The following is a 15,396-nucleotide window of genomic DNA, read 5'->3' as shown; positions in this document are numbered from 1 at the left end:
ACGTACGAGAGATCAGATCGCGTATATAGATTTGATTGAATGCACAGATACAATCAGAACAGCACGAGTAGACCAAAGGCATTTCAGCTTCATTTGGAGCCTCCTCTCAAAACTGGTCCCTTGCTATCAGCATTGTATTTCTTTAGTAAAAATCGATGGTATCAACAAGTATCAGACAATATTCTCGTTACTCAGGAAAGGTAAATGCTAATCTATGCGAGCCGAGCTCATGTGACTTATCAGTTACTATATATAGTTGTTTTCAGGCACTGATTTAGGCAATCTGGCAGATTTCCTAAGCCTTTGTACAGATACACTACTGAAATGGAAAATACAAAATACACGAGCAAAGCAGGGGGGGGAAAAAAAAAATCTGACAGGGCCAAAATGTCCCTGAGGGTCAGGGAGGACCAAGCCCTCCCCGTCAGCAGACACACAACATTAATTGCAAGGATTCAACCCAAACCCCTCTGCCTAAAATGGCCTCTCTGGTATTCGCTCACGATCGCCACGCTGACAGAGGGAATAAACAGAATTCAAAGGGCACGAGGATTTGTCACTCTCTTTTGCTCATGAGGGAATGCAACGCTTCTCCCAGTGCAGATACCTGATTAGAGAAATATCCCCCCACCAAAATCCACGTCTGCGTAAGAAGAGACTCTGTACTGGGAGTTTGTTTGCAAACATATGCACGTTTTAAAACTGGAGAGTATACGACTGAGTTTGTAGCGTCTTTAAGAAAATATTCTGGGTAATACAGGCTAGAAGAAAATAGAGGGAGGAAGAAATTGCTGATGCAACCCCAAACTCTTTAAAATAAGACTTCCCCACCTGAAACCTTTAACAGGAAAGGCATAGCCAGCCAAGATGTGCAGGTAGAAATCTCCGGGAGAGTGCTATTTTGAACAGCCCCGCTGCCCCAAAAGCCTCCCCACAGCTCCCTGGTGATCACCTCTGTACACCCCGTTCTGCCATCTGGCTGAGCCATCAGCATTTGGGGATGTAGAAGAGGAAAAGGAGCCGGCATTTAAAGCAGTCGAGCCCCCGACCACTGCAACTGCCCCCTGCAATCTCCCACATCTCCCGCTCCAGACAGCCGGTGCTCCCATGGGAAGGAAGAAGACACTTCCCCTCCATTTCAGTGAGAGGCGGATCAGCTCCTCGGGGACTCAGCAGATAATTGTCAAGTTGCCTGCCAGAATTTCCTCCTGACAGTCATAACTTGAAAGCGTTGGAAGAAAATGTCTGCACCTGGGCTGCGGAGTCAAGCGCGCTCAGGGAGAGCAGAGCTGAGGGAGGGAAAGGCTCTGCGGGACTAGAGCTGGAGGGGGTGATGCACACCCACCCCAGCACCAGATGCTCCAGATGTGCGTGAACAGAGGGCTCTTTTCCTCTGCTTTGCCAGTAAAAAACAAAAGCTTTCTACCATCTACCGCAAACCAAGCTGAAAGCAAGACCACAGGCAGGGCAGGCAGGGTTCATCTCCTTTGATCCCTGCGACAACAACTCCCTTCTGCATTTCGAGCGCATTCAGAGGGGAGTGTCGAGGTCCTTGGTGTGCGGGTGGGGAGAGGGAAGGGGCAAGATCCGGACTGACCCCCCGGCTCTCCCTGAAGGACAGGAGCCAGCCGTGAGCGGGACATCCCAGGGCTTCACTCGGGGGAAGCTCCCTTTCCCAACCCCGGGCTGGATCGGAACCTTGCTCCCTCCCCACCCCAGTGCCCCGGGGACGGCGGGGACACGACGAGCCGGTGGGACAAGGGGAACAGTAGGGACCCCCCCACCCCAGCACTGGGAGGGGTGATAGCATCTCCTACAGCCCCGAGCCCTCCCCGCCGGTGCCCGGGCTATCGGGGGGGGGGGGGGGGGGGGGGGGGGGGGTCGGGCTCGGGGCTCCGGTCGGGCGCGGCGCCCGCAGCGTTCAGCACCCGGGACAGCTCCGGCCCCGCCCGCCGCCGGCCGGGGGGAACAGCCCTGGCCCTGCCCGCCCCCCCGGGAAACTGCCCCCACCCCGGGAAACTGCCCCCCACCCTCACCCCCGGGAAAACCGCCTCCCCCCGAGGAAAACTGCACCCTTGCCCTGCCCAGAAACTCTCTCTGTTAACTCCCCCCCGGGAAAACTGCCCGTCTCCCTGCCCTCCCCGGGCAAACCGCCCCCCCTACCCCAGGCAGGCCGGTCCCCCGCCCCTGCCCTCCCCGGACAGATCGCATCCGGTCCCCCCCGCCCGCCCCGGCCCTTCTCCCTTCCCTCCCCTGGCAAAGTGCCGGCTGTCCCGGGCACGCTGCCCGCCTGCTCCCGCCTGCCTTCCCCGGCCAAATTGGCCCCCTGCCCTCCCCACGCACACTGTCCACCTGCCCCTGCCTTCCCCCCCCACCCCGGGCAAACCGGCCCCCCCCCCCCAACACCAGGCACGCCGTCCCCCTCGCCTCCAGCCCCTGCTGTCATGTGTCGTGTGCGTGTGTGTGTCCCCGCGGTAAACTGCCCGCCCGTGCAAGCGCCCCCCCCTCGCCCCATCCAAACTTGCTGCAAAGAGTTGCGGGGGAGGAAGATAACAGCCAGCTTCGCTCCGTTCCCGCAGCTGGCTCAGCCCCTCCAGCCCGAGGGACGCGGGGGGAAACCGAGCACGGAGGCGGTGGAGGAAGTTTGCAGCGGAGCCCCGGGGTGCGGAGGGGGGGGGGGAAGGACGGACACCGACACCGACCGCGGCTGTCCGGCGGGCAGCACGACCCCGGGGGGGGCGGGGGGGGGCCGGGTGGGAGCCGCGTCTCAGCGCGGCCACCCACAGTCTCGCTCGCCGGACCAGCAAAGCGGCTTTAAGCCGGGCAGATCCCACGCGTGCCCTCCGCTCCCCTCCCCGCCGCAGGGTCCGGGGGCGGCTCGGTCGCCTCCGCCGAGCCCCAGGCTCCTGCAGCCGGAGGCAGAGCCCGGCTGCCCGCACCGGCGGGGCTGGGGACCCTCCGCTTGTCCCCCCCCCTACCGCGGCCAAGGGCACGGCGGAGCGGCGCAGCCCCGGTGCCCCGAGGCACGGCGGCGGGGAACGCTTCCGACGGGCGCCCGAGGGAGCGCACGGTCCCGCGGGACTCCGCGCTCCGCGGCCGGTCCCGCACCCCCTACCCCGCCGCAAAGTTTCCCGGAGAAGCGGGGCTGGAGGAAGGGGAAGGGGGGTTTGGGGGGAGGGGGGGGACGACGACACAGCCCGCCCGCCGCCCCACCTACCGTGCGGCGGAGAGGAGCCGTCCCCGTCCCCCGCATCCCTCCCGGCGGCTCCGGGCACGGCGGAGGGACGGAGCCCGGCGCGGCGCTGGGCTCGGCTGGGCTGGCAGGGAGGGAGCCAGTCCTCGCTGCGCCCCTTTATCCCAGCATCACCGAAACGAATCCGCTTTGACGTCCAACCAGGGTTTTTATGGGTGTGGAGCGAGCCGGTGCAGCCAGCCCTCATTAGGAGACACTCTGCTCTCCAAATCATACATCTTTTATATAACCTCATTTCCAGCCTGGCTTTTCTTCCCCCTCCCTCCTCTTGCCAGGGAGCATCGCCCCCCCCAGCTCCCCCACCAATTAAAAAGCTGAGAGGCGCGCGCACACACACACACACATACACACACCCCGGCCCCCACTTGTTGCTGGGAAGCTCCTCACCCCACTGGCCCGCCTCAGCCTGCCCCGGGGGAGCGGGGGCTCAGCCTGCCCCAGCACCCCTGCCCCAGCACCCCTACTGCTGCCCCACTCCACCGCCAGCTGCCTCCGTGCCCCTGGAAAGCCACAGCCCCCCCCCTCCATCTTCCTGCTCCAAGCTGGGTTGTGCTCTGGGGGCTGCAGAAAAGCCCCCCCTTTCCCTGACAGCAGGCAGCCCCCCTCCTGCCCGGCCTGCCCCTGCCCCCTCTGTGTCAGGGGCAGACAGCACCAGCCCCACTGGCATCCCCCGGTGCCCCCAGTCCGGAGCTGGGCAATGCTGCAGGTCAGGGCAGTCCCGCTCCTCTCCCAGCTGCCCGTACCGCTGCTGCCAGAGCTGAGCCTGAGCTGCACGCAGGGGAGAGAGCAAAGGGGCTCCTCCTCACCCCGTTGCCCCTTCTGCCTCTTTACCTGCCCCCAATAAGGCCCAGTGCAGACCGAGGCTTGACATCAGTCTCCAGGCTTTGCAACTGTGCTCATTCCCATGGCAACAACAAACACACAATTATAGATATATAATATTATATAAACCCAAGCGGGCTCTCGGGCAGGAGGGCGAGGTTCACCTGCTCGCAGCTTCCTCCCAAACCCAGGAGGCAGGTCCCACCAGAGCACGGAGAGACGGCTTCAGCCTGGTGAAGACGCACAGCCCCAGGCAGCCCAGCAGCTCCGGGAACCAGCCGCCCCGAGCAGCCCCAGCCTGCTGCCCCACTGCCTCTCCGGAGGCAGGCAAACAAAGCACAGCGCAGCAGGCGATTCAATTACAAAAACTTCCCACAGGGAAGAGGAAACGGAGCAGCCCTGTTCCTCCCCGGCGCACAGGGAGTTTTGCAGAGGTGGCAAAGGGGAGAGGATAGGCAAACGCAGCAGCAGAATTGGGGCTGGGGCTGCTTCCACCATACTCCCCCCCTCCTCACAATGCCCATACGTCAAGCTGTAAGGCACTGTCTGGGGCTAATGAAAACATGATTATGCTTATTTAGATGCAGGAGGACTAATCTAATAGTGAGCTACCCGACGGCATCTGCTCTGATCCATTGGGCAGGGAAACCTGCCCCGTGGAGGGATCAGTAGGTGCATGCCGGCAAAAAAGGGCTTTGTAACCCAGTTGCAGGCTGAAAATTTCTTAGCCTGGGCTGAAGCTGACAATCCAACACCTTCTGCTTTCAGGGCTCACACCTGGGCTGGTGATTATCAGGGAAACCAGACCAGTCCCCCTTGGATGGCAGCACAGACAGACAGGGGTGAGCAGAGCACGGCTGGATGTCCAGCTCACACAAGGCTGATGAGTACGATGGCACGCACGTGGTGTTCGAGGGGACTCTGTGCTGCCGAAGCCACCCTGACACCCGATGTGAGCTCCTGCCACCCGCACCTTGCTGCTTCTCTGCCCACCAGCCCTCCCGCCGGGGACGTAGATCTATGGGAGGCAAAACCTTGCTGGGGAAGCAGAGCCCTGACTGCTGGGGTGCTCGGATCCATTCACGCGGGGCTCTCTGCGCCACTCGGGGACACAGCTTTGGCAGGGCACCTCACCCACCCCACCCGGCACCCTCGGCAGGATCCCAGCCCTCTCCCACTAGCTCAGAGCTTAAGAGACCCAGATGAGCTGTGCTCATCCATGGGCCACGTCCTCACCAGGGCATGGCAGCACTTCCTCCACCTGCAGAAAACTTAATGGGACGATGCTCATTTTTGCATCAGCTAGAGCTTTGCAGAAGCCCATAAATCCAGGCAAGGGAGGAGCAAAGCATCGGCCTGAGAAGGGAGCTGCTGGCCCGTGCACATCCTGCGCATCCCCCTGAGCCAGAGAAGAGCCCCAGGTAGCCTTTCCCTCCAGCCGGTAGCCATGAGTCAGCCCGGAAAGGAAAGCTCAGAGATTCATAAACAACTAATGAGACAGATGTTGGTCTGCGAATGGAGAAGGTGGAGCGTGACCCTCTCCAGCCCGTCTGCACCCAGCGAGCCTGTTCCCACACAGCTCTTGGTGTGACAGCAAACGTCTGCACCTTCCTTCCTCCAGCAAAGAGCATTTGTGGACAGAATTTCTCCATGGGGGCATGTTCCTGTAATCCTGCCTCCTCCTACTCGGGTAGCCGAGAGCCCTGGAGAAGAGACCCCAGCTCTGGAGAAGCCCCCGCCACGTCCAGCCCTGCCGAGCCAGCCTCATCCGCCAAAGTTGCTTCCCCCCTTCTCACAGCCGGGAGCAAACGCAAACAGCAATACCGAGCAAGTTACCCCCCAAAACTGCTCGGGAGAGGGAACAGCCTCTTCCCTGCCCCTTGCACAGCTGCTCCCCGGTTCCCCCTCTCCTCTGAAATCAGCTCAGCGCTGCTTGCTTCTGGCCATATGCTCCCAGCGGTTAGAGAAGCCAAATATAAACACAGCAGCTAATGCTCACCCAAGTTTCCTCTCTCTCCCTCCCCTGAATCTGGGCTCTTTCCCCTCTCCTGCTGCCCTTCATCCTCACCCACCTCTCTTTCGGGAGCCGGCGGTGGCTGTGGGCTCCGGTGGGGAGGTCGGGTGCGTGCCAAGAGTCTGGCGATGGGTGTTTCTCGAGGGGTGGGTGGCCGGCAGCCGGCTCTGCTGCCGGGGCTCGCTGCCTGCCGGCGGGAACGTGCCGCTCAGGATGCTCGGCTCTAAGATCCTTAGCAAACCGTGGCCTCGGCGCGGATCGCGCACACAACATCCCCCGCAGCCGCGGCTCTGGAGTTATTGGGCTGCTATTTCGATGCAACTCGAAATGCGTTCGAGGGATTACCGCCCCGGGGAATAAAGAAACGGCTGACCATATTTATGCTAAAGCTTAAGGAGCCTATGTAACCGCACACACACCCAGAGCAGCTGATAGCGGGGTCTGGCACAGAGACTGCAGCGATTTGGGACAAATCCCAGGATTGTCTGTCTGTGCTCTAGTTTAGAGCGAGTGCCTATGCCGGTGCTTGCCTAGAGGTGGCAGTGAGCCTTCGCTCTCGCCCTCTCCCCGAGCAGAGCCGGGCGGCGCAGGAGGGCCCGGGCAGTGCCCAGCCGGGCCCGGGCGTTGCGCTCTCTGCCGGGCTGGCCGCAGGGGAGGCGATTGCTGGGGGCAGGAGGTACCCGTGCCCACACGGCAGCTCCCGCGTGGGATCCGCAAGGGGTCCCGCTGCCTCCTTCCTCCCGCGCCACGGGCTCAGGGGGGTTCGGTGGCATCCTCCTCCCTGCGAGGTTCGTGGGGAAAAGCTCGGGGTGTGATCAAATCCGGGCTGCTTTTAAAACCTGGGAGGCCACGGCCAAGGGAGCTCGCTTTCAGAGACATCCCCGTGCCAGCTCTCAGCTCCACCAGCCCACAAGCTCCAGGACATGTTTGGGGGGGGGGTGGGAAAAACTCTTTGTTCCCCACTTTCAGGAGCTGTAACAATTCCCGGGCTACCAAGCAGAGATGTGGCAACGTGAAGTCTTCCAGCACAAACACCGCCGTCAGCTTTTCCCCAACACTGCCCTCCTTTCCAACAAGACACGTGTAAGTCCCACCAAAAATCAAATATATGTCTTAAACCTCCCTGCACTGGGGGTTACGGTTTGAAACACGCTGCTGGAAAGATTCTTTTGGAGCGTGTCTCACAGCCTCCAAGGGTATAAAGTGGGTTATAAAGGGTGATCTCTCTCTCAAACATACGCGTGGGCATGCACGCACACACAAAATCTAATAAAAAAATATTAGTCGAAGAGTATTTGGCTTCTGGCATTCAACTAACTCAAGCTTCATACAGACACCAAAGAAATGAAATTATGGGAGCACACAAACAAGAAATTCCAGGGGGATGATTTAATGTTTCATCGCTATTATAGGGCAGAGAAGTACCTGTCTGTCTTCCCTTGCACTTCTTTTTCTTGTACTTCAAAATGTGAACCCCCTACCTTTAAAAGTCACGGTAACGTGTTTCCCCCAGCCCAAGCCCTACCACCTTTCCATCAAAATCAAGATCGCTTTCATTATCATTTTAAGGACACGTTGCAGGGCTAACAAATACACTGAAGTTCAAGGACTTCTTCTAAATCCAGGGTCTAATTCAGACAGATTAAAAAAAAAAAAAAAAACAAAAAACCCAACACTCCTTTAAGACGTCGCTTCACAAGCTGAACGGGGTTTGAGTTACTTCTGGGTTATTCAGATGCAAACACTGTTTTGAAACACAAGTGCCTGAGCCATCCACCAGCAGCTGTAAGTTTTGGGGCAGATGCTCGGCAGCGGCAGAGCTACACGACTCCACTGAAATCAGCAGAATCAAGATCATTAAAGCCAGCTAAAACCAGCCAGTTCTCAGTATTTTATACCATCTGAGTCCCTATTTCAAGCCCATTCTTTTCTAGTGGGATCCAGCCCCCCGAACGGCACCTTTGGGTCAATTCTTGGGGTAATTGCAAACTAGAAAAATCACTTTTGTTTCAACCTTAAACAGTATACGTAGAGATTTTTTTTTTTTCTGAAGTGACACATTTCAGAGGACTGTACGCTAAAGACTCTTTCAAAAAAAAAAAGTCCCAAATCCCTAATCTTAAATGAAAAGTTATCACCAGAGGACCTTGGGGTGGGTGGTGACAAATACAGGAAAGGGCCCTGCGTCAGCCAGCGCCCTGGGTAAATAGGGACGGGGAGGAGAGCGGGGTGCTTGGAGCAGGCTGACGAGCCTGATAAGCCAAATCTGCAAAGCATTCATTGCAAAAAAGAACACAAAGCAAACCCAAAAGCAGAGAAACAGCTGCTGTTGAGTTCTTAATTTCTAAAAAAGAGCAAGAAGAAAAGAAAAAGAAAAAAAAAGACAACCATGCCAGAAATACTCCGCTACCCACCAGCAAAGCCCCTCGTGTGCCTCCCCGTGGCGGGGGGGGGAGGAAGAGAGGCTCCAGCATCCCTGGTCACCCCACAGCCCCCCCCTCCAGACCCACTGAAGTGAAGCAGTGTATTTGGGGCACCCCCCCCGAGGAGGAGCGAGCCGCGCAGCCCCTCCATCACGTCATCGCATCCACCCCAGTTTCATCCAGCCCGGATGGAGCAGCACAATGATGCGACCCCCCAGCTGCAAAGACCAAAGGGAAGGCGATAACGTGGAAGGCTGATCCCAGCCCCCAAGTTACTCACAGCCCCAGCAAAATAATAATTAAAAAAAAAAAAAAGAAGCCTTGGGGGATGTGCAAGCATAGGGGGACACCAAGATGTTGGTCACCCACCTCCGAATCAGCACCATTCGGCCACAGCCAAACGGCGACCGAAGATCTCTCCCAGCCCAAACGCGTGAGTCAGCGGCTCCCCAAAAAAAGGGAGAAAAACAACAAGTTGAGAAACAGAGCTGTAGGGATTTTTTTTTCCCCCCTTTTCTTCCACAAACCTAACAAAAGAAAGACGGCACTCAGCCTTCCCACCGACTGGGGAGAAGTTTGCAGAAGCTGTGCCAGGAATTTAGATTTATTTCTGGAATGACTTTAATGGAATATTGAAACGCCACTGTAATTTGAAGGTATTAAACAGCTTCTTCTAGCTAAACCAAGATGAAGCAAACCCTTCCACAAACCACTTTGCTTTGAGCCGACGAACACCCCAGCACAGCCGGGAGAGCTCAGCAGCCCGACGCAAAGCTCCAGCAGCAGGTTTGAACATGTCAGGCCCTGAGTTCACAGCTTTTTTTTCTTTAAAAAAAAAAAAAAAAAAGCAATTTACAGCTTTTTGGCTACCTCCAGACGCAGCTCGGCCTCAGTGATTCACCTACCTCCAGGCTGCAAGAGTCTCCCCACAGCCAAATCCTGGCTCACACGCAGCCCCCCCCTGGTTTCAGGAAGCAGAGCTGACCCCACTAATGAGTGGGAATTGGGGCTGAGCAGCTCACCAGGGTCACCTGTGAGAGCTTCGTTAGCACCGAGGACCCCAGCCCCGAGCAGGGCTGACGTCAGCTCTAATAAGGTTGATGGAGATTTTGCCCGAGGTCAAAAACATCCCCGACGTTTCCTTGTGAGATCACCGGTGCCGCGTGGATTTCAGCCCAAATCCCAGCCCCCCGCTTGGCATCCCGCTCATTTCAGCCACCTGGGACCCATTTTCATGCAACTCACAAAAACATCCGATTTTTTTTTGAGGTCTCAACCCTCCCATTACATTTGGTTGAAATTAGCTGGATTTGTTAGGACGAGGCGGACGGATAAACCAAAGCACAGCTGTTTACTTAGGAAAGCGCTACCAAAGGTACCTCCGAAAAAGAATACCGACCCCCCAAACCTTCTCGTGTTTTGGTGCTGTCGGAGAAGGGAAATTGTGCCTGCGTTTAAAAGCTGGAGCATTTCCACTTCTCCATACCTCCGGCGGGTGATGGTAACTCCACCATTGCTGTCCACAAAACCCAAACCAGCTGCTTCGGAGGCTCAAATAATGTTTTCCTCGCTCTTTAGCTGGAGTTACCCCCCCAGGGAAACGCTGGAGGGACCCCAACTGCTTTTATTTCCAGGTTCCTGCATTCCCTGGTGCACCTTAACACGCTTTGGCTCTTCCGAGCCGACTCGGTTAAGTCTGGATTAAATTGCTTGCTGTGACATGAACATCTGACCTAGGGCTTCGCCTGCAGCCAGCCGTAGCTGCGTGCTTTCGGGCTTTGCCTAACAAGCTTGCGGATATCCTCGCCTTTCCGTAACACTCCGTGGTTGGTAATCTGCCTGCCAGCCTGGGGGTCACGGCTGTAGGACTCGCTGCTCCGTGGCTCTCCGGCTCCATCTGGTTGAGCTTCTGCTCCCAGCACAGCTCAGGACCTGGGGGGTGATGGGTCCCGCCTTGCCCCTGAAACGACAGGTCCCAGAAGGAGCAGCACCGCTGTCCCCCTTGGGCTCCTTCAAAGGCCACTTCAGCACGGGGGACGGTCCCTTGGCCAGCAGGCCACCGGCAGAAGCCCTTTGGCAATGGAAGGTGGGTTGCGGCTGCACCCCTAGACTTCATCAGCGTCCCCAGACAAGGCTGTCACCGCCGCACGTCAAATGTGTTGAATCCCCCTCTCGCCCCACCGCAAAATACCGGAGGAGAGCCCAGGCAGGAGGACGGAGACCCCCAGGCTTTGCCCTCACGCTGGCCGAGCACCTCGGCTGGTGGAGGAGGACAGCCCCATTGCATCCATCTGCAGCCCAGCAACATTTTCTGCCCTGCTGAGACCAGTATCGAATAGTTGTGGGCCAGGAGGGAGGGGAGGTGTTCAGAAGATACCAGGAGAGCTGACATCCAAAGCACTCAGATTTTTATTTTATTTTTAGCAATGTTTTCCCATCCTCATTTGAGAGTTTTTTTGCAGCAAGAGCAGCTGATGGCCTGGAAACGGGCTCTGAGTTAAGAGCGGGAGGCACCCATCCACACAGCCTGAGGGAGAGCTTTGAGGCTAAAAACACAGTAAACAGGAAAACCAGCCTAACAAAGAGAGAGGCCACCTTGGACCTGCGAAGTGCTACCCCATGAAATGCTGGAAAATAACCACCCTTCTCACCAATCCCCGTTTCACAAATGGGGAAACTGAGGCACAGAAGGGGCTGCGGTCAGCCAACACGTTTGCAGCACCCCCGGGACCAAATTTCAAATAAATAAATAAAAAAAATAAATCAAAGCACTTTTGTTTTTCCTCACCTGCCTGCCGGATGAGAGACAGGGCTGGGGGTTTCCCCCGCAAGGTTGAAGGACCATCAGGAATCCCTCGGGCAGGGCAGGGCTGGAAAACACCCCAAAGCAGCAGCCACAGCCAGGGAAACCCAGCCTGGGACTTGGCAACCCAAAAGCTTCTGTTTGCCATTTAGACAGAAATAAATCAGAGAGTCAGATGCTCAGAAAGACCAGAAAGAAAAGAAAAAAAACCCCAGGCAAGATCAAGCAAGAGAAGAGCTGTTGCGAAACCCCAGGTCACAGCAGGCAGCTCTGTCCCTGCTCCTTGAGCTGCAGGGAAAGCTCCCAGCCCCAAAGCGCTCCCCAGCAGAGCCCACGCTGGAGCAAGCAGCGGAGCGAAGATCCCAGCCCTCCTCCACGGAGGCCAGCTTCTCATCCCGGGGTGAAACGAGGCCGGTTTGGGAAATCTGGGAAGACCTGCGTGCACGCTGATGGAGGAGGAGGGGAGGGCCGTGGCGTTAGCAGGGGCCGCGATGGCACCGGGTGCGTTACCCGCGGCTCACCCTGCGGTGGAGGTGGCACCTGTACCCAGGCACGTCCCCTGCGTGACCCATTGCTGCCACCAGTGCCACCCCGCGGGGCTCAGCCGCTGGGGCTCCAGCCTTGCCGGGGGGCGGGGAGCAGGGAGGCCCTGGCCAGGAGCAAGACGAGCTGTTTGAATTAGAAACACCTCGCCTTATGGATTTGTGGGGCACGCTCTTCCGAGGTGAGGAGGTGTTTCGTGCAGCCGTCCCTGCCCTGAGTACGTGCCCTCGCCGCGCCAGGGTGAGCTGCCGTCCCCATCCGCGCGGGGCCAATGGTCCGGCACGAACAGCGGAGGGTCGTTGAGCCAACGCCAGCCCCCGCTGTGGGTTTTCACTGAAAAACCCCCCACTGTTTGCAAAGACCATAGGTCCAATTCATCTCTGCCCTGGCTTCACCCCAGCCAAAGCACCAGGGTGTCCCACTGCAGAACCAGGGCAGGACCGGTGGGACAGGTCCCACTGCCCCAGCCCAGAGCACCCCTCCCCTGCAGACCCTGCCTGCGATCACACCCACAGGCTCCTGGGCAAGAGCAGGAGGCTGCTGGCTTTTCCCCGTCGCAGCTAGAAGTCAGAATAAAACACGCCTCGGACCTTTCTTGGTGTAATTCAGCTTTCCTACAAAGAAATCGCTGTCTTTCTAAGGGTATGTTTTCTCCTCGCTAGCCCCGCAGCCTGTTTCACCTTCCCTCTCCAGCATCCTGCTGGTTCGTAAAGAAGTCTCTCTCACCTTCTCTGAATTTTGGAGTGCTATCACAACCTCAAATGTGTTTTTCTTGCTCTCAGGGTCCTATCAACCCCCTGCAGAGGAGGACAGAGCAGCCTATTGCCCTCAGCTGCACTCACGGGGCGCAGAAGTGAGCTGCAATAACCGGGCACATCTGAGACCTCTTCGAATCTTCGATACAATCGAGATGGATGGAGCCCGAGACAGGCTTCCCCCCTCCCCTTTTTCTTTCTCTCTTTTTCGTTTTTTTTTTCTTCCCCCCCCCCCAACCTTTTATTCCCAATGGCCAAGAACATTTAGTCTGGCCGGGAAAAGGAAATCTCATTACAGAATTACGGTTCATTTAGCAGGTCCCACTGGAAGCCCTGCAATAACCACTGGCTTCCTAACAGGATTAGCCAGTGTCTGAACCTCCCGATCTCGCTGCAGTCATCTCCACTCCCCACAACAGGCTCGAGGACCCCAGAAAACCACAGAAACCCAAAATGCAAGTGGACACGGGGAAGGAAAGATTGAGGAGAGCCAAAGATTGAGGCTTCATTGGTGTGAACATGGGCACAGCTAGCGGAGGTTTCAGCAGACATTATCCCAGGGTCTCCAGCTACAAATCCCACTTTGCTTTGCTGTCTTGGCCTCTTCCAGCCTGATGGCTCATTCTCAGTCAACGGTATGTGTTGGTTCCCACGAGGGGACTGGGGATATGAACTTCAAGATACTGGAGTGATGCAAGTTCTGCTACAGCGTTAAATAGGACATACACTGTCTGCTGCACCTGAACCAGTACCAAGATGCTTGTGTAAGGTGGTTCAGGGTCCTCCTGACATCAGTCTTGGAGTCTACATGCACATGGAGGGTTTTGGTTGGCATCACACTGCATGGTAGCACATTTTCTGGGATCGGTAAGAGGGTTTAGAAAAAATAATTCAGAGGAGGAGAAAATGAAGAAAGAAGCCAAGTTACGAGGGGCCACCAGAACAGCCAAGATCGGGTTTTGCCTTCAGTGATGCTGAAATCTTCTTGCTTCTCCCATCCCTGCCCCCAGTCAGTACAAGGAAGCGGTGGTCAAAGGGCACTAGATTGGGTATAGCACTGCATATGAAACCACCTCTGCAGTTTCACAGGGGTGGACATCTGCCTCTCGCCACAAATCCGCTCCCAGCCCTTCATAACCACAGCAGTTCATACACGGAGAGAAAGCAAACTCTGTCCCCAGCAGCAGCCGGCAGAGATGTCGGGCTGAGGATGGCAAAGCCGCCTTTTCCAATGCAGCCTGGAGCTGGCTGCGTGCTCGGCACGGCAGCCCGTGCCCAGGCAGGGAGGCAGCGGCAGGAGCATTGCAAAATACTTCTGCCTACAACGGCCAACGAAGACGACAGGAATTGTCTCGGTGGCATCCCTCCAGGTGTTACCTTGGAAAGAAGGAGTGCAAAACACTCCAGGTAGGATTTGCCTGGTTTGCCTTCCGTTAGAGCAAGGAGAGGTGGCACAGCTCTGGTTTAACCAAAAGCAAGAAGCAGGAACCTTGGTTAACCATGTCCGACAAGACCATGCTCTCACCACTACCTTACTCCATCACACATCTACTCGACCTTACTCCATCACACATCTGCTACAGGGAGCTTTTGCCATGGCAGAGGCCACACCAAGCACCGCAGGGTGCAGCCCTGTGGACATCCAGGTGCCCCGTGGTCCCCCGGGACCATAGCCCAGCCCTGCTGCGGTCCTTCTCCAGTAAGGGGTGGGACCCCTGGAAGGTGTTGGAGCTCGCCCACAGCTCCACCTCCAGACATGCCTCTCCTCTCTGACAACACGAGGAAGCCAGAGAGTTGGCTCCCACCTTTGATGCTCTGAGCGAGCTGGGGTGGCTGAGAAACATCATTAGTGCTGGAAGAAATAAAAGGGTTGGGTTGGTTTTTTTCAAGACACTGCATCGCTGTCCCCGGAGCTCCCACGCTGTTCCAGCTCCACCAGCAGATGTTTCCATCATTAGCAAGACTTTTGACTGGAGGCGAAGGGATGCGGTGGCCTTCACACCGCTGCTAACGAAGCTGCGTGGGCAGGGGTTAAGTGCTGGGGGTCAGCCCGGTGCTCGGATAGCGGCAGCAAGTGGAGGTTTGTGCTCACAGCACGCTCCCGTGAAGGTGATGGGGACCTCGTGGGTTTTGCACGACCAGCCCAGGGGACAAAGCACAGGGTGAAGACAGAAGCTGTGGGAAGAAAAGAGGGAGGGGTGATGCAAAGCCGAGAGTAGGAAAAGTTTTGCTCATGCACGCACTGTGTAATTCAGTTTGCAGCATCTCACTGAAGCCAAGAATTGAGTAAGAGGCCAAAAGGGACGAGGTGTTTATGTGGCTAATGAGAACACGCAGGCTGTCATCATCCCTGCTGGCGAGAGCGCCCAAGGAGGGCGTGACCCCCTGCTCCTGGCCTTCCACCAGCGTCCGATCACTGGGAACACCAGTGGATCCTCCCTGGGGAGGGGGATGACAGACAACCTCTGTCCGGCAGTCTGTCTGTCCTTGGGTACCGGCAGCAAGGTGCAGAGGATGGGCAGGGGAAGGAACCGCCTGCGCCTTGCCAGAGCACCAGGGCAAGGATGCTCCCGCTCCCTCAGTGCAGAAGTCACCCTTGTACCAGTCACCTTGGCTTTTGGGAAGATTTTTCAAGCCCCTTTTGGCTGCAGACTGAGCTGGCACAGAGGTGTGAGTGCTCTGCCTTCCTCTGGCCCCTCTGCAGGGACCCCTGAGCACCGTCACCCTTCCCACCGTTGCTCCCTACCGCCGCTGTGCAGGACAGAGAAGTTACTCGGTGAGCT

General features: G+C 57.2%; 1 protein-coding gene across 3 annotated transcripts in view; it reads right to left on the bottom strand.

The window, feature by feature from the left end:
* Nucleotides 1-6,158, bottom strand: part of NOS1 (nitric oxide synthase 1) — a 60,237-nt gene extending 54,079 nt beyond the window's left edge. For 2 of the 3 annotated variants that reach the window (XM_054844611.1, XM_054844608.1), the window contains exon 1: nucleotides 3,218-3,421. The gene's annotated coding sequence lies outside the window, so the exon portion shown is untranslated. Of the gene's footprint in view, nucleotides 1-3,217; nucleotides 3,422-6,074 lie in introns of those variants that run through there. The other variant, XM_054844609.1, reaches the window with a different exon arrangement.
* Between the last annotated feature and the right edge of the window lie 9,238 nt (nucleotides 6,159-15,396).

The sequence above is a fragment of the Grus americana genome, chromosome 16 (genome assembly GCF_028858705.1).
Source record: "Grus americana isolate bGruAme1 chromosome 16, bGruAme1.mat, whole genome shotgun sequence".
Lineage (NCBI taxonomy): Eukaryota > Metazoa > Chordata > Aves > Gruiformes > Gruidae > Grus > Grus americana.
The sequence above is the reverse complement of the archived record's forward strand: the minus strand, read 5'-3'. Positions and strand labels throughout refer to the sequence as shown.